The sequence below is a fragment of the Peromyscus eremicus genome, chromosome 2 (genome assembly GCF_949786415.1).
Source record: "Peromyscus eremicus chromosome 2, PerEre_H2_v1, whole genome shotgun sequence".
In the NCBI taxonomy this organism is placed as follows: Eukaryota; Metazoa; Chordata; class Mammalia; order Rodentia; family Cricetidae; genus Peromyscus; species Peromyscus eremicus.
The window spans coordinates 9,735,824-9,761,492 of record NC_081417.1 but is presented as its reverse complement, the minus strand read 5'-3'; the positions used below and the strand labels follow the sequence as shown (position 1 = coordinate 9,761,492).

General features: G+C 40.1%; 1 pseudogene; it reads right to left on the bottom strand.

Moving 5' to 3' along the window:
- Window positions 1-581: 581 nt before the first annotated feature.
- LOC131904458 (ras suppressor protein 1-like) lies at window positions 582-23,292 on the bottom strand (annotated as a pseudogene).
- Between the last annotated feature and the right edge of the window lie 2,377 nt (window positions 23,293-25,669).

The following is a 25,669-nucleotide window of genomic DNA, read 5'->3' as shown; positions in this document are numbered from 1 at the left end:
CCTAACATGTGTTTCACCTTCTCTCAAACCCAGCTTGTCTAAATGAGCTTACCAGTTATGTCATTCCCCAGCTGGAGAATCCTTCTCTCTTTTTCTTCCTTTTACTTATGACTATCATATTCTCATACACCTGGCATAAAACTCTAGCATCATCCCTGACTCCCAGCCCTCCTCCATCTCATATCTGTTACATCATCCTGCCACTTCTCTCCATGTAATGACTCCTTAATTTAAAAAATGTATCTATCTATCTATCTATCTATCTATCTATCTATCTATCTATCTATCAATCTATCATTTATCATCTATCTATCTATCAATCTATCTATCTATCTATCTATCTATCTATCTATCTATCTATCTATCTATCTATCTATCTATCTATGGAGAGTAGATGCATGATTGAATGTGCAGAGGTCAGAAGACAACCTACAGAAGTCAGTTCTCTCTTTCCACCACGTAGGTTCTGGGGATTGAACTCAGGTCCTCAGGCTTGGTAACCAGTGTCCTTTCCCCTGAACCATCTTGCTGGCCTCCATGTAGTGGTTTTTACTTCTCTTTCTGTTTCACTGCTATTTCAATCACTGAGGTCCTTTGTCAGCTACTGACTGCTGGCACAGCTGTCTGCCTGGTCTTCCTGGATTCAGAACTTCTCCAAAGAGTCCCATTTGTTCCCTTTTGTCCTTATGCTGGATTTCACCAAGACACAGATGTACTAATGGTGTTCTGTGGCCAGCTATTTGGTCCTCAAAGCAAGCTCCATAGAAGTCAAACTGTAATCAGGATGTTGAGTGTGCTAGGTCTTAGAGAAGAGCTGATTGTAACACTGGGCTCTGAAAAACAGGCAGCAGGATACAGCTAACCTTACAAGGAAGGACCAGACATATTAACCTGGAGAGTGACAGCCTCTTCACAGGCTGTGCTCCATGGATTCTGCTATCACTGTCTGTGACTCTCATTTTTCTGTGTCTGCCTGATTGGCATCTCATGGGCTTATCATTAGTGATATCAAACATGTATGGAGTTACCATTGAACTAGCTGACTTGTGAGCCATTTTCTTCTGCATGCTCCCCCTACATATTTTTGCTCTGACCAACTACACAATTATACATTTACTTTCTGGCTTAGCATCTCATCCTCCTTATCTTTAGGTTCTTGGTGAAAGAAGCCCTGTACCCATAATTTATCAATAATGATCATCTAACTACAGTGCATAAAATTGGAAAGAAGTCACCCACAGTCACACTCAGCAGGATCTCCATTAATGTGTCCACATTCTCTGTCTTCAGATGCTTTTCATGCCATTGTAATTATAGTATTCCATCCTTCTATAATACTGTTTTCTTCATTTCAACATTTCCAGAGAAATGTGATGAAAGCTGATAATAACAACTGAAGACAGGAGACATTAAAAAGGTAAAACTGGAGAAACAGGAGGGTCAATAGAGCAGGCACAATGAAGAGGTAATAGAGAATTACAAATGAATTGTACACAAAAGGCCCAACTGAAATTGGCACATCTTTTTCTCAAAAATTTGAGAAATTAAATGAAATTTCCAAAACTCTTTCAGAGCTCTTGATGTTGGCACAAAAGAAGAGATAATTGAGAAGCACACATTGCTAAAGAAAATGAAACTTGATGAATGAATAGCAAGAATGCAACATTCCCATTTAGGGCATCTTCTGACTTCTTTGCAACCAGCTAGGTTAATATGACAGCTCTCTCAAGATGAGCTGACCATGAAAGCCAGCAGCTTCTCCACTGGGGGTGGAGGGATTTTATATAAAGTGGAGACGAGAAAACTTGCACTCAGGTATTCAGTAGATAAAATGGTAAATTTGGTAGGAAAGGAATAGGGTGGAATTAGGGGTCATAGGACTGGTGAAAAAAGTGCAGCCTCACAGATGATGTAGTGGTGATACTTGGCAGACTGCAGTCCATGACTTGAAGAGCCAGCTAGCCACACTTATCTAGGTGAGTTCCATGCATGCTGGGGATGATAAATCTTGAGCTAAATTGATTGAGTAAAAAGGAGAAAACAAGAATTATTAGAGCAAGAACAGCACAGAGAATGTTACTGGAGATGTCAGAAAACAAAATAATTGCAAAGAAGATGTCCACATTAGATTTTTGTTAAATTGATACAAGTTAGAGTCATCTGAGAACAGGTACTTGGACTGAGAAAACACCTCCATCAGATTGTCATCAAGTCTGTAGGGTCTTTTCTGGTTTAATTATTGAGGCTGGAGGACCTAGTCTATCAGATGCAGTGCCATCTGGACAGATGGTCTGCGATGTATCAGAAAGCAGGCTGAGCAAGCCATGGGGAATAAGCCTGTGAGCAGCACTCCCCTACAGCCTCTGCTTCAATGCTTTCCTCCAAATTTATTCCTTGGGTTTCTGTACCAACTTCCCTTCATGATGGACTGTAAACTGTAGTCTGTAAGTGGAAACAACTCTTTTCCTCCACAAATTGCTTTTGGTCATGATGTTTATTGCAGCAATAGAAAGGCAAACCAGTGCGGAAGAGAAAGGGGGAAAGGAGGGAGAAGTGAGGGTTAAGATTTATAGAAGAAGTATGTCTGCTTTATTTCCCTTCCCTTTCTTCTTTCCTTCCTTCCTTCCTTCCTTCCTTCCTTCCTTCCTTCCTTCCTTCCTTCCTTCCTTCCAGTGGGAATGCACCCTGTCCATGACCTTGGGCTATCTGGCCTGATGGGTTGGTGCTTCTTATCTGCCTGTGTGACTGATTAAAAGGGAGGAGGAAGGGGGTCATACACTCTTGGGTGGTGGAGACCAAATCAGGCAGTGTGAAGCAGCATATGATCAGTTCCCAGCTTTCCAAGGACTCTGCAACTGAGTTACCTTATCCTGTATCAGTGAGTCTGTTTTTCCCATAGAACTCTTTAATACATTGAGACATATATAGACCATTGAGGTTCTTGTTACAAGTGCCACCCAACATGGGGCATTAAACCACATAGACTTGAGAAAATTTAAAAAAGGGTTCTAGAACACATAATCAGAGTCAAAAAACAGTTTCCTAGTTGTGTCTCTCATGCAAGCTGTGATACAGAGATGTCACTGGCATGTGGGGTTGAGCTACAGCATAGTGGATTCTTATCATGATACACAGAGGTGTCTGGAAGCTGAGCAGCATGCTGTGTGGCAGATTTAGCTTTTGCTATAAGTTTTCTGGACTACATGCTGCTTGGTGGAGGCATAGACCTACTGTTTCCCAGAGTTTGTGGTAAGCATAGGTCCGAGAGCTGGCAGTAAACATACCTCCACCATATTGAAAAACTGAGCGGGGTGGAGCCATCAGCCAAAACTGCAGCTTCAGTACTAGCCATGCAGCTTAACAATTTAAAAACTCTCCTGGTCAGAAAATGATTACAGATACACAAGAGGACAGATTCAGGTGGAAAAAAACCTCTAAATGGTGTACAGTGTGGAAAAATGTATGTAGGCTTGGAAGGGAGATGATAAGGAGTATAGGTAATTACATAAAGAAATAAACAGTTTTAAAAAATAAAATCTTTAAAGGGACAGTAAAAGTAATATAAAAAGAAATAAGCCATGTAAAGATGGAAAATACACAGAGAGTTTGGATTATGTATATTATTGTGTTTTCTTTGAATTTTTTGACTGTTAATGAGCTAACAGCACAAAGACATTTGATTTTAAAGGCTACTAAGTCAAACTAATATATATATTTTAAAGGTATTTTGACTTCAAAATTTGGGTCTAAGGATATGTTGCTTTGGAAAAGAGGTTCTGCTTTTGTTTCCACAAAAGATGAGAACTTATGAATGTCTTCCAGGTTAATATGGTTTGATCAAAGAAGATCCCCTGAAAAATTTCCAATGGGACCAGATGGCCCAGATGGCCCAGATGATTCAACATTTCAGAGCAGTTTCCTCGGGATTCTACCTTTGTCAAGGAGAATGTAGCTATCAGTTTGGGTCCCACAAAATCTGACAAGGTGAACATAGTTTTTAGTATGGGTCTCCTGAAATCTGTCAAGGAGAATGTAGCTGTCAGTTTGGGCCCCATAAAATCTATCAAGAAAATTGTAGCTGTCAGTTTGTGTCCCACCAAACCTGTAAAAGAGAAGGCAACTATCATGTGCTGCTACCTCCTCTGCTCCACCACCACTGCTGGAAGCTACCCCTCTGATGCAATATTCTTGAGGTAATCTATCCCAGTACCTGCCTGCCTCAGGAGGTGGCTACTCTTCCACAGTGCCAGGTGTCTTACAACCCTCACAGCCTGCACTGCTGTCAGTCTGTAGGCCCACAGAAGCCTTCCCAGTCAATATGGGCCCAAATGCCATTGCCCTGCACTGGATTCCCACCCCCATAGCTGATTTCCCCATCATCTGGAAGGCAGCCAATGAGTCAGGCTCAGGTTCCCCCTACTTTCAGCAGGTCCTTGTTCAATGGTCAATGCAGTTACAAACATATATTTCCACTGGTACCATTTGCTTAAAGCTGTGTTGGAGCCTGCAGTCTTTCTCAATTGGAGCCTATGATGATCTGGCAGAATCCCAGGCCTGGACAAATATCTTACTTAACATCCCAGTGACCTATGATGTGCTCACAGGGCATGGGGAATATGTCCATCCTGTGCACCAGGCACAGATTGTTTTGAATGCCTATTTTCAACAGGTCCCAGACCTGACCCTCAAGGTCCTACAAGGGGCTCAGCCCAGCCTACAAGCACTGGGCATCTCTGCCAAGGAACACACCTCTGCCTCGGTTAGATGGAGAGATCCTATCTCCCTCCAATGGCAGCCGCCAGCCCCCTGCCAACCTGTGGAAGGGAGTATGCTTGTGTTTTTCTTCAGAGTGCCACTATGCCAATATGGGTCCCAGCAAGGAATGTGTACTTGGCCATTGATTAGCCTGCTTGCACCGAGGAGAAAATCACCCAGGATGGGTAATGCATATACTCCACTTTCTTGCTCTCATTGTCTCTCTAAAGGCTGAAGACTTGTGGAGCCTTGTTTTCCCTCATTGTGTATGATGCCTTTTGAAATGAGGAATGTTAGTTTAGCAGGCCAGGAGCTAGCTAAATATATTAAGGGCCCATGGTTAGCTAAATTTCTATGTTATCCACTACAACTAATACATGAAATTTTCCAATTAAATCAGATAAGAGCACAGGTTATGACTATTGACTCTTTATTTTTTGAAAAGGTTTGGCATGATATAAAGAGGCTATTTGACCCCTGGATTTCACTTATGTTTTGATTGGTGGGGTGGTATTTTTGTTCTTTCTCTTTTTTAAGTGTCTCCTACAGCAGCACATCCAACAGCAAGAGGCATCCACTAAGGTGACTTTATAGGTGTTAATGGCTCTTAGACATCCAATTCATAGCCCTCCACAGGAGGTTATGCATGCCTGGATTTCTGAAATTCAAAAGGCTACTGCCTGACATTCTCCACCTGGGGTGACTCCCCAGGGATAGACGTTCTTCAAGGGCTGGTAATCAAAGATGTGTAAGAGCTTGTTTGGCAATCAACCTAATATAGGCACAGTCCAGTTGCTGACACCCCTGAGGTGGGGTCAACAAGGCTGGAGCAAAGGACTCTGACTCCCACTGAGTACCCATGTAATAAAATAAAAGGGTGGATATGAAATAGGAAAGGCCCACAGGGTCAAGGAAATTGGCTCAGACGAGTTGCCAAGGCATGCACATAACATACTTCTTAAGAGACAACCTGAAGTCTACCTGAGGGCCTAGCAACAAGAACTATCAGAGTTCCTGGTCACTGTCAGAGTTCCTAGTTGCTGTCAGAGTTCCTGACAAGCTGAGTCTGCCTGAGGACCTAGCAATAGTCATTGTCAGAGTTCCTGATTGATGTCACAGTTTCTGATCATACTCAGCCAATGAGGGATGACCACACAGACTGGGCGCTGGGAAGAGGGTATATAAGTCCTTCCCTGTTATTGAGTAAAGAAGTTCATTATTTGCCTTCAGTGGACTCCTGGTGTCATTGACGCTGCAGCTTCTCACCCCCTCCCCTGAGGGAGCCATTAGGATCCAAGCTACAGTGGACATCAAAGACACTCCATATGAAGTTTATATTCTTCTGGGCATAACTGGCCATTTGGGCAAGGAACTAATCTTTCCTGGACTGCTTGACAGTATGTTGTATAAACTGGACATGAAGGACCCATAGTAACTTTGCCAAATCCAGGTGAGATGGTCCTTCAGGTTCCTGCTTCACAGAGGAAACTGCCAGACATTTTGCAGGACACAGAGAAAATTGACTAATGACCTTTGCCAAAATAAGTGAACAGTTCTTCAAATTTCCTGCTTCACTGAAAAATCTGCCAGATACTCTAGGCCTATAGGCTGACGAAGGATGCCCCAATGTTACAGAAAACCTTTGGGTGACTGTCCAGGCAGTCAGATGTCTCTGTCATTTCTAGAATTATGGAAGTTGCTTGAAATGCACTTTCTATTTACTCAGGTAATATTATATCCTTCTGGGGTCTTTGATTGAGTTGAAGACTAGATAATTATAATTATATTTTTCCTTAATCATGATAAAAGGTAAATTAGATATGAAATTTTAGACTTACAAAAATAGGATAGATTGTTGTCTTTAATTTTGCTAAATACAAAAAACTAGATACTGTAGTTATAATTCTTGCTTAATAACTGTTTTGTTACATGTAATTTTACTATGTTAAAATGAAAACCTTTTGATTAGATAGAAAAGGGAAAGTGCTGTGGGATGATCTTTCTGTATGCTGTGAATATGTGTTGCTACCATTGGTTAATAAAGAAGCTACTATTGCCTATGGCAAGGCAGAATGGATGCAGGTGGGAAATCCAAGGAGAGACAAGGAGAAAAAGCCAGAGTCAGAAGAGACACTGAGTGCTGTTGTGGGAACAAGATGTAATGGAACACAGGTAATGCCACAAAGCCACATGGCAAAACATAGATTAATAGAAATGGGTTGAATTAAGTTGTAAGAGCTAGCTAGTAAGAAGCCTGCACCATAGACGAAACAGTTTATAATTAATATAATCCTCTGAGTAATTATTTTATAAGCAGTCATGGGATTGGGAACTGTTGGGCAGGACACAGAAAAGATTCTGGCTATACTTCCTTACTTTTGGTGTGTGTGTGTGTGTGTGTGTGTGTGTGTGTGTGTGTGTGTGCGTGTGCGTGTGCGTGTGCGTGTGTGAGATAAGGTCTCCTGTAGATCATGCTGACCTTGAACTTGTTATGTATTTTAGGATTCCCTTGAACTTATGTTCCTGATTCCTCCAATTCATAAGTTCTGGGATAACAGACATTAGCCACCACGCTGGATATATGCAGTGCTATATTTACATCCAATAAGAAAGTGCTTAGTTACTCCCATTGCATTTATGCCACCATTGCACCAGTGGACATACCTTGTTAGGCCAGCATTGTTCTTGCTCACAGGATTCATATCTGGGCAAGACTGATGATTATTTTTCTCACACAGTAGCACACATAGCACCTTCCAGCACTGTGTAAACCAGCCAGTAGGGATGAAATTTCCAAGTAAGCCAAGATGTTGACATGCATATAATCAAGACATAACACATTTTTATATCCACAAGTTCCCTTTAAAATTTTTATACTTATATCATTTTCCTTCCCTCACAGTGTCCTTGACTTCTTGCAACCACTAATTTGTAGCTGTGAGTTTTCTCCGGCCCTGCCCAGCCCTGTGGTTGGGATGAATCTCTCTGTCCCATGTCCTGCAGCTACTTGATCCCAAGTAAACACACAGAGGCTTATATTATTTGCTAACTGTGTGGCCATGGCCTATGGCTCAAGCTTCTTGCTAACTAGCTCTTATAACTAAACTCAGCCCATTTCTATTAATCTATATGTCGGCACATGTTCTGTGGCTTTACCTGTATGCCATTACATGCTGCTCCCTGGATGGCAGGATGGCATTTCCCCTGCCTCTCCTCTCTCCTCTTACTGTCTCCCTTGGATTTTCCCACCTGGCTCCATCCTGCCCTGCCATAAACCAATACAGCTTTATTTATCAACCAATCAGAGCTACGCATATTCACAGCATGCTGAAAGAAATCCCACAGCACTAATTTGTTTTCTATTTCTATAATTTTGCATTTTAAATCTTACAAATTACCAGTTAGACTTGAATCTTCCTTCCTATCTTCCTTCCTTTCTTATTTCCTTCCTTCTTTTTTTATTTCCTTTTCCTTTTCTTTTGGTATTTTTGTGATAGGATCTCACTATGTAGCTCTGACTTTCCTGGAACTCAATAGGTAGACCAGGCTGGCTTCAAACAGAGATCTATCTGCCTCTCTGCATTACAAGTTCTGGGATTAAAGGCATGAACCACTATAGTCAGCTTGGAATTGGATTTTTAACTTTGTGTCATTCTTAGATTATTTAAAGGAGTCATCAATAGTCCCCCCTATTTTTTTTTAAACAAATTCAATATTTTATTAAAATCACTTGGAAGTATAATGAAATTAATAGCTTGGTGATGAAGGGAGATTTTTTTTATTAGGACAGAGTAATGAGCTATGTGAATAAGCAGAAAGAATGAAAGGTGTTAACTGTGAAATTTAAGTGGTTGCATGAGTTTAATTACTCCTTTTATAATAGGTAGCCTTTCGATGTCAATTTAAGATGCTGAAATCTGTGCCTACCATAGAGTTTGAAGGAGAATGAGAGCTTTATTTTCTGCCTTTGGCAATTTTAAAGAAATGATTGGGAATAGATTTAGGACCTTACTAAATGTTCACCCTACCACAATAATTCCTTTTGTTTTCCTTTTATTGAAAATAGATTTTCTTCATATAAAATATATCATGGTTATGGTTTTCTCATCCTCACCCCCAACTATTACTTCTAGTCCCCCTCCCACCTTCCTTCTCATCCAGATTATTCCCCTTCTGTCTCTCATTAAGAAAGCAAATAGGTTCTAAGAAATAAGAATAAAATAAAATATGAGATAGAACAAAACGACATCAAAGTAGGATACTGCTGCTGTGAAGACCAGCCTCCAGCTGCTCAGGGTTTGAGGGGGAGCCAACCGAGTCACAGGACTATCACTCAACTTGAATTTTCTATCTGAGGGAGTAAAACTAATTCTATGAAGCCAGGAAAAAGAGAATCACACACACACACACACACACACACACACACACACACACACACGCATACACATACATCTCCAATATGTTAGGATCTCACCTAGGGTGCTGATGAATGGCAAGCCTTTATTTAGCAGGTCAGAGAAATTGAAGAGGAGATGCAGAGTTGGTGAACTACTGGACAGACAAATGGACACATGGGTACTTTTCTTAGGGCCAAAGTTTAGTTCTTTATTTATTATTCTTATTGTTGCTTGTTTTACCCTATTACTTTTCTGTTCTGTTTTTCTACCCTGATGTTTTCCTCTTGTCTCTCTTGCTGTCTTCCTTTTAGCTTCCCTTTACATCCTTTTTGGTGTTTTCTGTCTCTCATGTCTTTATGTTTTCTCTTACAGCAGTAGAATCTTTCAAGCAACATAAAATTAGGATGTGGTTACATTCTATTTCTCAAGTGAATGATTACAATGAATACAAGTAAAAAGCAGCATGTTTTTGATAACCCTTGCATGAGTAAGCATTCTGCATACTACAGGTGAAAAACAAGTTGTCCCAAGAACCCACAGACATTCATGTACAAGCAACTTGTTACAGATTAACAGAGTGTAAGCAAGCAAGGTATTTTTCTCATCCAGTTCTTTTACTGTCAAGCTGCATTTTGTGGTTACAAAGAAAGGACCAACCATTTTATTACTTATCTCAAAAGGTAATCGTATAAGGAATTTTGAAAGAATCACAAAACTACACTTTTATATATGAAAAACCATCAGTCATTTTTACTTTAAATCATCAGGGTGCATACCCATTCATCAATAGTATTTTATATCAGAAAGATGAGGGCAGAAATGGGTACAAGGAATTAATCATGTTTGATCACCAACCTATCCTAGCAAGAAAGTTACATCAGCCAGGCTGCCATTGTTTTTGTTCCCTGATCTCAATGAGTTCCTCACTCTATTATGTGAGTTTCTAAACTTTAGATTGTTTCCCAAGGTTTTTTTTTTAACCTCAAAACTATTAACAAAACATCCTAATGTAACCTTAAGTCATATTTTTAAACTTTGTCTTAGTTATGGTGCACATCAGAACCTGTGAACATGTCTCTCAACATTAAGATTAAAAGAACTTGAGCTAACAGCTTTCTGTCACTCAATTGTTTTTCTTAATCATTAATCTTAGCCACAGTCTATATGGCTCTTCAAGAGAAACTAGCTGTGTGACATTTCCTTGTTCTATTTTCTATCCTCTGCAGCCCTTTCTTTATCAGGGCTAAGGGCAACACCATATCTTGCTTTTACCTATATTAGTTTTTCCACTAAGCTAACCTCTATCACAATTCCTCACTATATCTATTAAAGACTCTCACTCATCAAAAATCCTATTTGAACTATCACCATTATTGTATGAAATCATTGCTTCAGTTAAACAGTACAGATTAGGAGGAAATCATCTTCATAATAATCCACAGGTAAAAATGTCCAGTAGAATGGGATATTTTTATGAGACAATCACACTATATTAAAAGCAGTGGGAATTTCCCTATACCCATCAATACCATGCCAGATATCAGACAAAAATGAATCACTCTCTTATTCCTCTCTTCCATCCCCCTCTCCAGTTGATCATATCATTCCAGCCCTCCTAATCCATCCATAACTAGTCCTTTTCATAGGGAGATCTACCTGTCTCTTTTAGTCCCTTACTTTATACCTAACTTCTGTGATTTTACAGATTGTAGCTTGGTTATTATTGACTTGACAGCTAATATCCACATATAAGCAAATATCTATCATATTTGTCTTTCTGGGTCTGAGCTACCTCACTTAGGATGACTTTTTTTTCTAGTTCCATCCATTCACCTACAGAATTCATTTTTTTTCGACAGCTGAGAAATACTTTATTCCGTAAATGTACATTTTCTTTATCTATTCATCTGTTGAGGGACATGCAGGTTGTGTCCAATTTCTGGCTGTTATGAATAGAGCAGCACTAAACATATTTGAGAAAGTGCTCATGTGGTAGGGTGAAGCATTGTTTGGGCATATGCCCTAGAGTGGTATAATCACCACACTGATTTCTGTAGTGGCTGTGTAAGTTTGTAGCCCACTCAGCAATGGATGAATGTTCCGCTTACACTACGTGCTTGCCAGCATGAGCTGTCATGTGTTTTATTGATCTTAGCCATTCTGACAGGTAAAAGATGAAATCTCAAAGTAGTTTTAACTTGCATTTCTCTGATGATTAAGGTTATTGAACATTTCTTTGTTTCTCAGCCATTTGAGTTTCAAGGTCTTAAAGTATTTATCATACAAGTCTTTTGCTTAGTTAAAATCACCTCCAAGATATTTTATATTATTTGAGGCTATTGTGAAAGGTGTTGTTTCATTGATTTCTTTTCAGTACATCTGTCATTTGTATGTATGAGGGCTACTGATACTGTGAGTTAATGAGTTTATTTTGTATCTAGATGCTTTGCTGAAAGTGTTTATCAGCAGGAGGAGTTTCTTCGTGGAATTTTAAGAGTCCTTTTTTGTATACTGTCATATATTCTGCAAATAAAGGATACTTTGATCTTTCCATTCCAATTTGTATCCCCTTGATCTGCTTTATTTGTCTCATTGCTTTAGCTAAGACTTCAAATACTATATTGACTAAGTATAGAGAGAGTGGACAACCTTGTCTTGTTTTAGATTTTAGTAGTATTGCTTTGAATTTCTCTCCATTTTAGTTCATGTTGTCTATGGGCTTACTGTAAACTGCCTTTATTATGTTCATGTATGTTCCTTTTTTTTTTTCCAAGACAGGGTTTCTCTGTGTACCTGTGCACTTTTCCTGGAACTCACTCTGTAGCCCAGGCTGGCCTCAAACTCACAGAGATCCACCTGCCTCTGCCTCCTGAGTGCTAGGATTAAAGGTGTGTGCCACCACTGCTGGGCTGTGGTATGTTCCTTGTATCCTTAATCTCTCCAGCAATATTATCATGAAGGATTGTAGGATCTTATCAATGCCTTTTCTTTATCTGATAAGATGATCATGTGGTTTTTGCTTTTCAATTTGTTTATATTGTGGATTATATTTATTGATTTTTTTGTGTGCATCTCTGGGATGAAGTCTACTTTATGATGGTGAATAATATTTTTGATTTATTCTTGGATTTGGTTTTCCAATATTTTACTGAGAACTTTTGCATCTATGCTCATAAAGAAAATTAGTGTGTAAATCTTTCTTTGTTGGGTCTTATGTATTTTGCATATCAGGGTAACTGTGGCCTCATAAAACGAATTTGGCAATGTTCCTTTTGTATCTATTTTGTGGAATAATTTGGGGAGTATTAGTATTAATTCTTCTTTAAAAGTTGAGTATATTTTTGTGCTAAAACCATGTGGCCCTTGGATTTTTTTTTTTTTTGGTTGGGAGACTTTTAGTGACTGCTTCTATTGCACTAGGGGTTATATGTATGTTTAAATGGCATATATGGTCTTGGTTTAACTTTGGTAATGGTATATATTGTGGAAGTTATTAATTTCTTTTAGATTTTCAAATTTGGTTTAACACAGCTTTTTAAAAATAGGTCTTTATGATTCTCTGTATTTCTTTAGTGTCTGTTGTTATATCCCCCTTTTCCTTTCTGATTTTTGTTAATTTGGCATTTTCTCTCTGCTCTTTAGTTAGTTTGAATAAGGGTTTGTCTATCTTGTTGATTTTCTCAAAGAATCAATTCTTTGTTTCATTGATTCTTTGGTTTTGTTTTATTCTATTGATTTCAGCCCTCAGTTTGATTATTTCTTGCCATCTACTCCTTTTGGGTGTGATTTATTTTTTTTGCTCTGGAGCTTTCAGGTGTACCATTCAATTGCCAATACGAGATTTCTCCTTTATGTTTTTTAATGTAGGCACTTAGTGCTGTGAACTTGCCTCTTAGAACAGCTTTCATTGTGTCCCATAAGTTTGAGTATGTTGTATATTCATTTTCACTGAAATTTAGAAAGTCTTTAATTTTTGTCTTGACCCACTTTTTTTCATTCAGTAGAGAGTTGCTCAGTTTCCATGAATTTGTAAGTTTTCTGTTTTTTTTTTTTCTTTCTGATATTCAGCCTTTGTCCCTGGTGGTCTGATAGGATCACGGGAAATTTTCAATTTCATGAGGTGACAAGAAGAAGGTATAATGTTTCTTGTTTGGGTGAAATGTTTGTAATGTCTATTAAATTTAGCACTTCTTTGTTTAGTTTTTGTCTGGATGACCTGTCTATTGACAAGAGTGAGGTATTAACATCTCCCACTACCAGTGTGTGAGGGTTAATATGTGAATTAAGCTGTAGTGGTGTTTCTTTTATGAACTTGGGTGCCCTTGTGCTTGATGCATAGATGTTAAGAATTGCAATGTCCTCTTGGTAGATTTTTTTCCTTTGGTGAGTACACAGTGTCTCTCCCTATCTCTTTTCATTAGTTTTGGTTGGAAGTCTATTTTTTTCAGACATTAAAGTGGCTATAAGAGTTTGCTTTGTAGGTTTGTTTTTTTGAAATATCTTTTCTATCCTTTTACCCTGAGGTGATGTCTATCCTTGATGTTAAGGTGTGTTATTTGGACACAGCAGTAGTATACATCCTGCTTTTAAATTCAATCTGTTAGTCTATGTTTTTTTTATTGATAAATTAAGTCCATAGATGCTCAGAGATAGCAATGAGCACTGAATGTTGATTCCTGTTACTTTTATTTGTTTGTTGTTATTTTTGTTATGGTGATGGTGATGGTGGTGGTGATAGTATTGTAGTTATTGGTGGTGTGCATGTGTGTGTGTGTGAGTGTATGTGTGTGTGTGTGTGTGTGTGTGTGTGTGTGTGTGTGTGTTTTCCTTCTTTTAACTTGCTGGTCTGGGATTATTTATTTCTTATGTTTTCTTGGGTATGGTTAACCTCCTTAGATTGGAGTTTTTCTTTTAGTGCTTTCTGTAGGGCTTGCCTTATATATTGATATTACTCAAATTTGGTTTTATCATGGAATGTCTTATTTTCTCGATACTTTGTAATTGAAAGCTCTGATGTGTAAAATAGTTTGGGCTGACATCTGTGGTCTCTTAGGGTCTGTAGCATATTTTTCCAGACCTTTCTTGATTTTAGAGCCTCCATTGAGAAGTCGGCTGTTATTTTAATAGGTCTGCCTTTATATTTCACTAGGTCTTATTTCTTTGGATTTTAAATATTCTTTCTTCATTCTGTAAGGTTAGTGTTTTGATTATTATGTGCAATGGGATATTTCTTTTTTTTTTTTTTTTTTTTTTTTAATTTTTATTTTGCAATACAATTCAGTTCTACATATCAACCACAGATTCCCTTGTTCTCCCCCCTCCCGCCCCCCTCACCTTCCCCCCAGCCCGCCCCCCATTCCAATCTCCTCCAGGGCAAAGCCTTCCCCACAGACTGAGATCAACCTAGTGGACTCAGTCCAGGTAGGTCCAGTCCCCTCCTCCCATGCTGAGCCAAGGGACCCTGCATAGGCCCCAGGTTTCAAACAGCCAACTCATGCAATGAGCACAGGACCCGGTCCCACTGCCTGGATGCCTCCCAAACAGATCAGGCCAATCAACTGTCTCACCCACTCAGAGGGCCTGATCCAGTTGGTGACCCCTCAGCCATTGGTTCATATTTCATGTGTTTCCGTTTGTTTGGCTATTTGTCTCTGTGCTTTATCCGACCTTGGTCTCAACAATTCTCTCTCATATAAACCCTCCTCATTCTCGCTAATTGGACTCCCAGAGATCCACCTGGGGCCTAGTCATGGATCTCTGCCTCCAGGTCCATCAGTAGTTGGATGAGGTTTCTAGCACGACAATTAGGGTGTTTGGCCATCCCATCACCAGAGTAGGTCAGTTCGGATTGTCGCTCGACCATTGCCAGCAGTCTGTTGTGGGGGTATCTTTGTGGATTTCTGTGGGCCTCTCTAGCACTTTGTTTCTTCCTATTCTCATGTGGTCTTCATTTACCATGGTCTCCTATTCCTTGTTCTCCCTCTCTGTTTTTGATCCAGCTGGGATCTCCCACTCACCCAAGCTCTCTTTCCCTCGACCCTCGCCCTTCACTACCCCCACTCCTGTCCAGGCTGTTCATGTAGATCTCATTCCATTTCTCTGTCGTTGGGCGATCCCTGTGTCTTTCTTGGGGTCCTGTTTTCCAGGTAGCCTGCCTGGTGATGTGAGTAGCAGTCCAGTCATCCTTGTTCCACATCTAGTATCCTGTTATGAGTGAGTACATACCATGTTTGTCTTTCTGAGTCTGGGATACCTCACTCAGGATGATTTTTTCTAGATCCATCCATTTGTCTGCAAACCTCATGATGTCATTGTTTTTCTCTGCTGAGTAGTATTCCATTGTGTATATGTACCACATTTTGTTTATCCATTCTTCAGTTGAAGGGCATCTAGGTTGTTTCCATGTTCTGGCTATTACAAACAACGCTGATATGAACATAGCTGAACAAGTGCTCTTGTGGTGTGGTTGAGCATTCCTTGGGTATATGCCCAAGAGTGGTATAGCTGGATCTTGGGGGAGATGGATTCCCAATTTTCTAAGAAATCGCCATATTGATTTCCAAAGTGGTTGTACAAGCTTGCATTCCCACCAGCAGTGGAGGAGAGTTCCCCTAGCTCCACATCCTCTCCAGCATAAGGTGTCTTCAGTGTTTTTGATCTTAGCCATTCTGACAGGCGTAAGGTGGTATCTCAGAGTTGTTTTGATTTGCATTTCCCTGATGATTAGGGATGTTGAGCAATTCCTTAAATGTCTTTCAGCCATTTGAGTTTCCTCTGTTGAGAATTCTCTGTTTAGTTCTATAGCCCATTTCTTAATTGGACTGTTGGGCATTTTGATGTCTAATTTCTTGAGTTCCTTATATATTCTGGATATCAGTCCTCTGTCAGATGTGGGATTGGTGAAGATCTTTTCCCATTCTGTAGGCTGTCGCTTTGCTTTGTTGACCGTTTCCTTTGCCCTACAAAAGCTTCTCAGTTTCAAGAGGTCCCACTGATTGATTGTTTCTCTCAGTGTCTGTGCTACTGGTGTTCTATTTAGAAAGTGGTCTCCTATGCCAATGTGTTCAAGACTACTTCCTACTTTCTCTTCTAGCAGGTTCAGAGTAGCTGGATTTATGTTGAGGTCCTTGATCCACTTGGACTTAAGTTTTGTGCACGGTGATAGATATGGATCTATTTGCAGCCTTCTACATGTTGATATCCAGTTTTGCCAGCACCATTTGTTGAAGATGCTTTCTTTTTTCCATTGTGCACTTTTGGCTTCTTTGTCAAAAATTATTTGTTCATAGGTGTGCGGATTAATATCAGGGTCTTCAATTCGATTCCATTGGTCCACATGTCGGTTTTTATGCCAGTACCAAGCTGTTTTTATTACTGTAGCTCTATAGTACAGCTTGAAGTCAGGGATCGTGATGCCTCCAGAGGTTGTTTTATTGTACAGGATTCTTTTGGCTATCCTGGGTTTTTTGTTTTTCCATATGAAGTTGAGTATTATTCTTTCCAGGTCTGTGAAGAATTGTGTTGGTATTTTGATGGGGATTGCATTGAATCTGTAGATTGCTTTTGGTAAGATTGCCATTTTTACTATGTTAGTTCTGCCTATCCATGAGCATGGGAGATCTTTCCATTTTCTGACATCTTCTTCAATTTCTTTTTTCAGGGACTTAAAGTTCTTGTCATATAGGTCCTTCACTTGCTTGGTTAGTATTACCCCAAGGTATTTTATGTCATTTGTGGCTATAGTAAAGGGTGATGTATCTCTGATTTCCTTCTCCGCTTTTTTGTCCATTGTATATAGGAGGGCTACTGATTTTTTGGAGTTGATCTTGTATCCTGCTATGTTGCTGAAGGTGTTTATAAGCTGTATCAGTTCCTTGGTGGAATCTTTGGGGTTGCTCAAGTATACTATCATGTCATCTGCAAATAGGGAAAGCTTGACTTCTTCCTTTCCAATTTGTATCCCCTTAATCTCCTTATGTTGTCTTATTGCTCTGGCTAGAACTTCAAGTACTATATTGAATAAGTATGGGGAGAGCGGACAGCCTTGCCTCGTTCCTGATTTTAGTGGAATTGCTTTGAGTTTCTCTCCATTTAATTTGATGTTGGCTGTTGGCTTGCTGTAAATTGCCTTTATTATGTTTAGGTATGTTCCCTGTATTCCTGATCGCTCCAAGACCTTTATCATGAAGGGGTGTTGGATTTTGTCAAATGCCTTTTCAGCATCTAGTGAGATGATCATGTGGTTTTTTTCTTTGAGTTTGTTTATATGGTGTATCACATTGACAGACTTTCGTATGTTGAACCATCCTTGCATCCCTGGAATGAATCCTACTTGATCATGGTGGATAATTGTTTTGATGTGGTCTTGGAGTCTGTTTGCCAGTATTTTATTGAGTATTTTTGCATCAATGTTCATGAGGGAGATCGGTCTGTAGTTCTCTTTCTTTGTTGTATCCTTGTTTGGTTTGGGAATCAGGGTAATTGTAGCCTCATAGAAGGAGTTTGGTAATGTTCCTTCTGTTTCTATTGTATGGAACAATTTAGAGAGTATTGGTATTAACTCTTCTTTGAAGATCTGGTAGAATTCTGCACTGAAACCATCTGGTCCTGGGCTTTTTTTGGTTGGGAGACTTTTAATGACTGTTTCTATTTCGTTAGGGGTTATTGGACTATTTAAATAGTTTATCTGGTCTTGATTTAATTTAGGTATGTGGTACCTATCCAGAAAATTATCCATTTCTTTTAGGTTTTCCAGTTTTGTGGAATAGAGGTTTTTGAAGTATGACCTGATGATTCTCTGGATTTCCTCAATGTCTGTTGTTATGTCCCCCTTTTCATTTCTGATTTTGTTGATTTGGATGCTCTCTCTCTGTCTTTTGGTTAGTTTGGATAAGGGCTTGTCTATCTTGTTGATTTTCTCAAAGAACCAACTCTTTGTTTCATTAATTTTTTGTATTGTTCTCTTTGTTTCTATTTTATTGATTTCAGCTCTCACTTTGATAATTTCCTGGCATCTATTTTTCCTGGGAGACTTTGCTTCTTCCTGTTCTAGAACTTTCAGGTGTGCTGTTAAGTCACTAGTGTGAGATTTCTCCAGCTTATTTATGTGGGCGTTTAGTGCTATGAATTTCCCTCTTAGTACTGCTTTCATAGTGTCCCATAGGTTTGGATATGTGGTGTCTTCATTTTCGTTGATCTCTAGGAAGTCTTTAATTTCTTTCTTTATTTCTTCCTTAACCCATTGGTGATTCAGGTGGGTATTGTTCAGTTTCCATGAGATTGTAGGTTTTCTGTAGTTTTTGTTGTTGTTGAAATCCAACTTTAGACCATGGTGGTCTGATAGAACACAGGAGGTTATTCTAATTGTTTTGTATCTGTTTAGATTTGCTTTGTGACCAAGTATGTGGTCAATTTTAGAGAAGGTTCCATGGGGTGCTGAGAAGAAGGTATATTCTTTTTTGTTAGGATGGAATGTTCTGTAGATGTCGATTAAGTCCATTTGAGTCATGACATCAATTAAGTCCTTTATTTCTCTGTTAAGTTTCGATTTGGGGGATCTGTCCAGTGGTGAAAGTGGGGTGTTGAGGTCTCCCACTATTAATGTGTGGGGTTTTATATGTGATTTAAGCTTTAATAATGTTTCTTTTACATATGTGGGTGCCCTTGTGTTTGGGGCATAAATGTTCAGAATTGAGACTTCATCTTGGTGGATCTTTCCTGTGATGAGTATGTAATGCCCTTCTTGATCTCTTTTGATTGATTTTAGTTTGAAGTCTATTTTGCTGGATATCAGGATGGCTACACCCGCTTGTTTCTTAAGACCGTTTGATTGGAAAGTCTTTTCCCAGCCTTTTATTTTTAGGTAGTGTCTATCTTTGAATTTGAGATGTGTTTCTTGTATGCAGCAGAAAGATGGGTCCTGCTTTCGTATCCATTCTGTAAGCCTATGTCTTTTTATAGGTGAATTAAGTCCATTGATATTGAGGGATATTAATGTCCAGTGATTGTTCATTCCTGTTATTTTTTGGTGGTGATGTGTGTGTACTTTTCTTCGTTGGGGTCTACTGCTGTGGCTTTATCTATTGCCTGTGTTTTCGAGGTTGTATCTGACTTCCTTAGGTTGGAATTTTCCTTCTAGTGCTTTCTGTAGGGCTGGGTTTGTGGATAAATATTGTTTAAATCTGGCTTTGTCATGGAATGTCTTGTTCACTCCATCTATGACGATTGAAAGTTTTGCTGGGTATATTAGTCTAGGCTGACATCCATGGTCTCTTAATGTCTGCATTACATCTGTCCAGGACCTTCTGGCTTTCAAAGTCTCCATTGAGAAATCGGGTGTTATTCTGATAGGTTTGCCTTTATATGTCACTTGGCCTTTTTCCTTTGCTGCTCTTAATATTCTTTCTTTATTCTGTACGTTTAATTGTTTAATTATTATGTGGCGAGGGGACTTTTTCTGGGGGTCTAGTCTGTTTGGTGTTCTATAGGCTTCCTGTATCTTCATAGGCATTTCCTTCTTTAAGTTGGGAAAGTTTTCTTCTATGATCTTGTTGAATATATTTTCTGTGCCCTTGAGTTGGTATTCTTCTCCTTCTTCTACCCCTATTATTCGTAGGTTTGGTCTTTTCATGGTGTCCCAAATTTCTTGGACATTTTGGTTCATGACTTTGTTGACTTTAGTGTTTTCTTTGACTGATGAATCTATTTCTTCTATTGTATCTTCAACGCTAGAGATCCTCTCTTCCATCTCTTGCATTCTGTTGATTATACTTGCATCTGAAGTTCCCAATCGTTTTCTCAGATTTTCTATTTCCAGCATTCCCTCTGTTTGTGTCTTCTTCATTTTTTCTATTTCCTTTTTCAGGTCTTGGACTGTTTCCTTCATTTGTTTCATTGATTTTTCTTGATTTTCTTTCAGTATTTTATTGTTCTCTTCCAGGACTTTATTGATTTCTTCTAATTTGTTTGCCCTTTCCTCTAGTTGTTTACAGCGTTCTTCACATTTTTTTGTCTTTTCCTCTACACGAGCCTCTAGCTTCTTCATGATGACATTCATAAGGCTATTTTCTTCTGCTTCTTCCAATTTCTGATGTTCAGGTCTAGGTGTTGGAGGAGGGCTAGGGCCTGGTGATGGTGTATTACTATTCATTTTGTTGTATGTGTTTCTGCCTTGACGTCTGCCCATCTCCTTGTGGTTCGTTCCTGGCCTTATCCGCACACTTGGTTCAGAGCTGACAGATTCAGGAAGTCTCTCTCTCTTGTCCAGATGGGAGCTCTCTTGTCCAAATTGGAAGTCCGGGGCAGGATGGAAGCTCTTGTTCAGAAGGGAAGTCCGGGGGAGGATGGGTGCTCTCCTCTCTCTCTCTCTCTCTCTCTCTCTCTCTCTCTCTCTCTCTCTCCTCCAGATGGGAAATCCACGGCAAGATGGGAGCTGGGGGCCAGCCTCTAAGTCTCAAGAAGAGGCTTGGGGTTCAGGCGGATGGGCGTGGGGGCAGGGCGTGGAGACTGCAGGGTCTGCCAGGGGTCTTGGAGAAGGAGATCCTTCCCGGTGGGGCTAGAAGGGCACCTGCCCGGGGAGCAGAACCTGGGGCCAAGTTGGGCAGGTCTTCCCCGGAGTGGCTGGTGCCCAGGGATGGGGTAGGGGGCAAGCTAGGGCACTCACCTGTGCTTCAGAAGGGAAGTCCTGGGCAAGATGGGAGCTGGGGGGCCTGGCCTCTAAGTCTCAGGCAGAGGCTTGGGGCTCAGGCGGATGGGCGTGGGGGCAGGGCGTGGAGACTGCAGGGTCTGCCAGGGGTCTTGGAGAGGGGGATCCTTCCCAGTGGGGCTAGAAGGGCACCTGCCCGGGGAGCAGAACCTGGGCCCAAGTTGGGCAGGTCTTCCCCGGAGTGGCTGGTGCCCAGGGATGGGGTCGGGGGCAAGCTAGGGGACTCACCTGTGCTTCAGAAGGGAAGTCCTGGGCAAGATGGGAGCTGGGGGCCGGCCTCTAAGTCTCAGGAAGAGGCTTGGGGCTCAGGCAGATGGGCGTGGGGGCAGGGCGTGGAGACTGCAGGGTCTGCCAGGGGTCTTGGAGAAGGGGATCCTTCCCGGTTGGGGTAGAAGGGCACGTGCCTGGGGTCCAGAACCTGGGCCCAAGTTGGGCAGGTCTTCGCAATGGGATATTTCTTTTCTGGTTCAGTCTATTTGGTGTTTTGTATGCTTCTTGTACCCTGATACAAGAAGGTACCTCCTTCTTTATGTTAGCAAAATTTTCTTGTATGATTTTTTAAAAGCATTTTCTGTGCCTTTGACCTATGTTTTTTTCTTTCCTCTGTTCCTATTATTCTTAGATTTGTTTTTTTCATAGTGTCCCAGATTTCTTGGATGTTTTGTGCTAGGATTTTTTTTTTTTTTTAGATTTAACATTTTCTTTGAAGGAGCTATCCATTTCTTCTATTGTGTCTTTAATACCTGAGATTATCTCTTCCATCTCTTGTAGTCTGCTGGTGAGGCTTGCCTCAGAGATTACTACTTGAGTTCCTAAATTTTTTTCCTACTTGGTTGTTTTGCTGATTTAGGTAGAAGGTTCCCAGGCCATCCTTGCTGGAGTTTGGGGCTGGTGTAATAGGATAACTGGGGAGGAACCTTGGAGGACAGCAGAAAGGATGGGGAGGTTGAAGCAGGTGGTCTGCTACAGAGTTGGGGAATTGGTTTTGGAGGAAAAGGGGAAGAGGTGAAGATCTGCAGTTAGCCTACCTGCTTCCCTGGCTTGAGGGCCAAAAAGAACTTCAAAGTAAGGTTGCCCTCAAGCCCTGGAGGAATGAGGAAAAAGGACTTTCTTTAAAAACACAAAAGCAGACACATTAAATTTATTCATGAGACAGAGGACAGAAGGTCACAAATATTACCTGAGAGGAGACCAGAAGCCCCGCATGTCAGTTCTGCATTTGTTCTTGGATCTTAGGGGTTTGGGGTTAATCTTCCTTCATTTGCCATTACTCTTCTCTGGGAATTCTGGGTTTGCCTGCATGTGTCTGCTGTGGAGGCACTCAGATGTTCAGAACAGATGTATTTGAAAACATGTGATGGGCAAATCTAGAGCTGACCAGTGACTGGGGTAACTCAGGATTTGTTGCCTGCATGAAGACATGGTTCTTTCTGACCAGTTACATTCAAGGTTCCTAGAAGGTCAGATAGTTCTCCAGAATGTAGAGCTCCTTGAGTTGGGGGGTTGGCTCCTCAGTACCTTTGTCAGTGAGATCAGGTTGTTATCCCTAAAGCTGAGTATCTGCAGCTTTATGAGCAGGATTTCAAAACTGTGGCTTAGATAGAGTGCATGCAGGGTCATATGGACTTAGGTAGACTGCACACATGGTCATATGGTGGAAGTTTCTCTGGAAAGAATGTTCATTCATGTTTTTCTAAATAAATTCTAGTACCTCAAGAGCTGAGAGAGAGCCAAATCTTTGAGGCAAGTATTTAGCCTGTTCATACCAAGTTTTAGATGTTTAAATTTTTGAAAACTGCTGACCTGTGTTGGCAGCTCCTTTACCTGGTTATTTTGGGCACTCCAAGTTCATCAGTTCTGCTATGTCTTGGGGGTACTGTTGTTAGCTTGTGACCATATACCAGTTGTATGATGAACAAGTCATTGGCTTTGGGCATACTGGAGACACCCCTGTCACTCATGTCCACTTCCAGATGTTTCTCCTACCTGCTCTCCTTGTACTGGATAGTTTTATGTCAACTTCACACAAGCTAGAGTTGTCTGAAAGAAGTAAACCTCAACTGAGAAAATGCCTCCATATAGCCAGCTTTAAAGCATTTTATTAAATAGTGATTGATGGGGGAGGGCCCAGCCCATTGTGAGTGGTGCCTTACCTGACTTGGTGGTCCTCGGCTCTATAAGAAAGCAGGCTGGGCAAGCCGTGGAGGCAAGCCAGTAAGCAACACTCTTCCATGGCCTCTGCGTCACCTCCAGCATCTAGGTTCCTGCCCTAATTGCATTCCTGTCCTGACATCTTTCAGTGATAAACAGTGATGTAGAAATGTAAATAAAATAAACCCTTTTCTCCCCAAATTGCTTTGGTCATGGTGTTTTGTTTCGGCAGTAGAAGCCCTAACTAAGGTACCCCTCCACCAGTTTCTTCAGAGACTTTAACATGTTCACCTAGGGCAGCACTTACCCAGTGTGTATGGGAGCCTGCCAGGCAAATTTGGATAGTGAGCAATGGGTTGGATCAGCCCCAACCCTATACTTCTCTTTTTTATTGAGTAGTATTCAGTGGTAAACATGTGCTAACAATTTATTTAGCCCACATTAAAAAAAAACCATTTTAATTATTTCTAATTTATGGCTCTTTCAAAAGAAACAAAAGCTTGCTAAGAATATTTGTGTGTAGATTTTTATACAGACATACATTATCATTTCTCTGGGATCAGTTTCCTCAAAGTGAAGTTTCTGGACTGCCTGCTAATTGAATAGTTTGTTTTTAGGAACTTCCAAATCATTTTCCCAAATGATCACATAATTTACACCTTTACCAGCATTGTATGCATGGATGAAACTCTGTGGATCCTTGTCAATATTTAATTCATCATTATTTTTATTGTGGTCACTCTGAAAGGTATATAGTGACATCTCCTTGGATTTTAATTTGTCTTTCCTTAGTTTCCAATGACTCTGAAATCTTTTTATATGTTGGCTTACCATTGGTGAAATTCATGTTCATATTATTTGGCTATTTTATTTTTATTTATTTATTTATTTATTTATTTATTTATTTATTTATTTATTTATGTTTTCAGAATGGAGTTTTACTACGTAGCCTAGGTGGACCTTAAACAGTCAATCCCATGTTGTGAGATTATAGGCATGTGTATACCTGAAGTGCTGTGGGATGGTCATATGTCAAATGTGTTGCTCTGATTGGTCAATAAATAAAACACCAATTGGCCAGCAGTCAGGCAGGAAGTATAGGCGGGACTAACAGAGAGGAGAATTGAGAGAACAGGAAGGCTAAGGGAGACACTGCCAGCCGCTGCCATGGCAAACAGCACGTGAAGATGCCGGTAAGCCACGAGTCCCATGGCAAGGTATAGATTTATAGAAATGGATTAATTTAAGATGTAAAAACTAGATAGCTAGAAGCCTGAGCCATTAGGTCAAATAGTTTAAATAATATAAGCGTGTTTATTTTATAAGTGGGCTGTCGGACTGCCGGGACTTGGTGGAACCTGGAGAGAAAACTCTTCAGCTACACCTGACTCATGTGCTTATTTTCTAAATGTATGATTTATTTTTCTCTTCTTCAATAACGCACATTAAGAGTTTTCTGAATATTCTAGAACCAGTTCCTTGTCAGATAGATTGCAATGCATTACTGAGTGTGTAGTGTGTCTCTCTGTTAGGTGTTTCACAGAAAAACATCATTCAGGAGCATTGTCATTAGGAGGCCCACACATGGAGTGGCTCCTGAGTTCACTGGAACTATTCAACTGCTTTGCAAGCCAATGGGGTAGTGCATTTTTAAGTCAAACTTCAAAAGCTGATGCATATTTTCAGTAGCAGCACTTGAAAAGCAGACAGAAAAATTGAAGCTAACCTGAGATACATAGTGAGTTCTGGTCCAGCCTGGGATACTGATGAAACTCATTCTCAAAATAAGTAAATGAACTGTATGTGAATCTTGAATTTTGGTCTCTTTGGGGACAGAAATATGCATGACATGGGAAAGCACTGAATGGAGCCACAACTTCATCACCTGGGGTCACAAAGAAGAAAACAATTCTCCTTGGATGAGGGTACAGCTAAGTTCTGATGTTCAAGTGTGCTAAATGCTTTCTTTCTTTTTTTTAAATGTGTTTTTATTGTGAGATATCTTCACTCTGCACTGGGTTTATTGGGTTCTACCCATGTCCTAAGTTAGGCAACTTGTGTAATTGTAACTGGTTGGACCAAGAAGTTGTGAGTATGCTGCAAATGTGAAACTGGTCTTCGTTGTTGCTGGTCATATAAAATTTGACAGCTACATTGGAAAACATTTTGTCTAGTTTCTTAAAAATTCAGCAAAAACCTTACACAACTTCAGTAACTACTTTTTGTGTGTATGTCTACCCAAGAGAACCCCAAACCAAATGTCTACATAAAGTTTTATACTAATGTTTTGGGTGGTGTTATTTATAGTTGCTTCAGACTGGAAACAATCTGAATATCTATCAGTTGGTGACTAGTGTAAGAAATATCAAATTTGAGTCTTTTATATCAAATACTATAAAACTTGTGTTTAGAACAAGGAATTCATACCTTTTTGTCTCCTCCACCTTGTAAGAATTTCAAAAGTTTTAATCGTCACTTTTGGGGAATATTCCATCACACTGTGAAACCTGAGTTTACATTTGCATTGATTAAATAAAATTAACCTTAGTTTGGAGCCTGAGTTAGCAACTAGTTATCAGAAAGTAATCATAGTGCAGCAGAAGGCATCCGGAAGAGACAGAGAAATGCACCTGAAGGAGTACAGAGGGATTTGGAGTGGTGG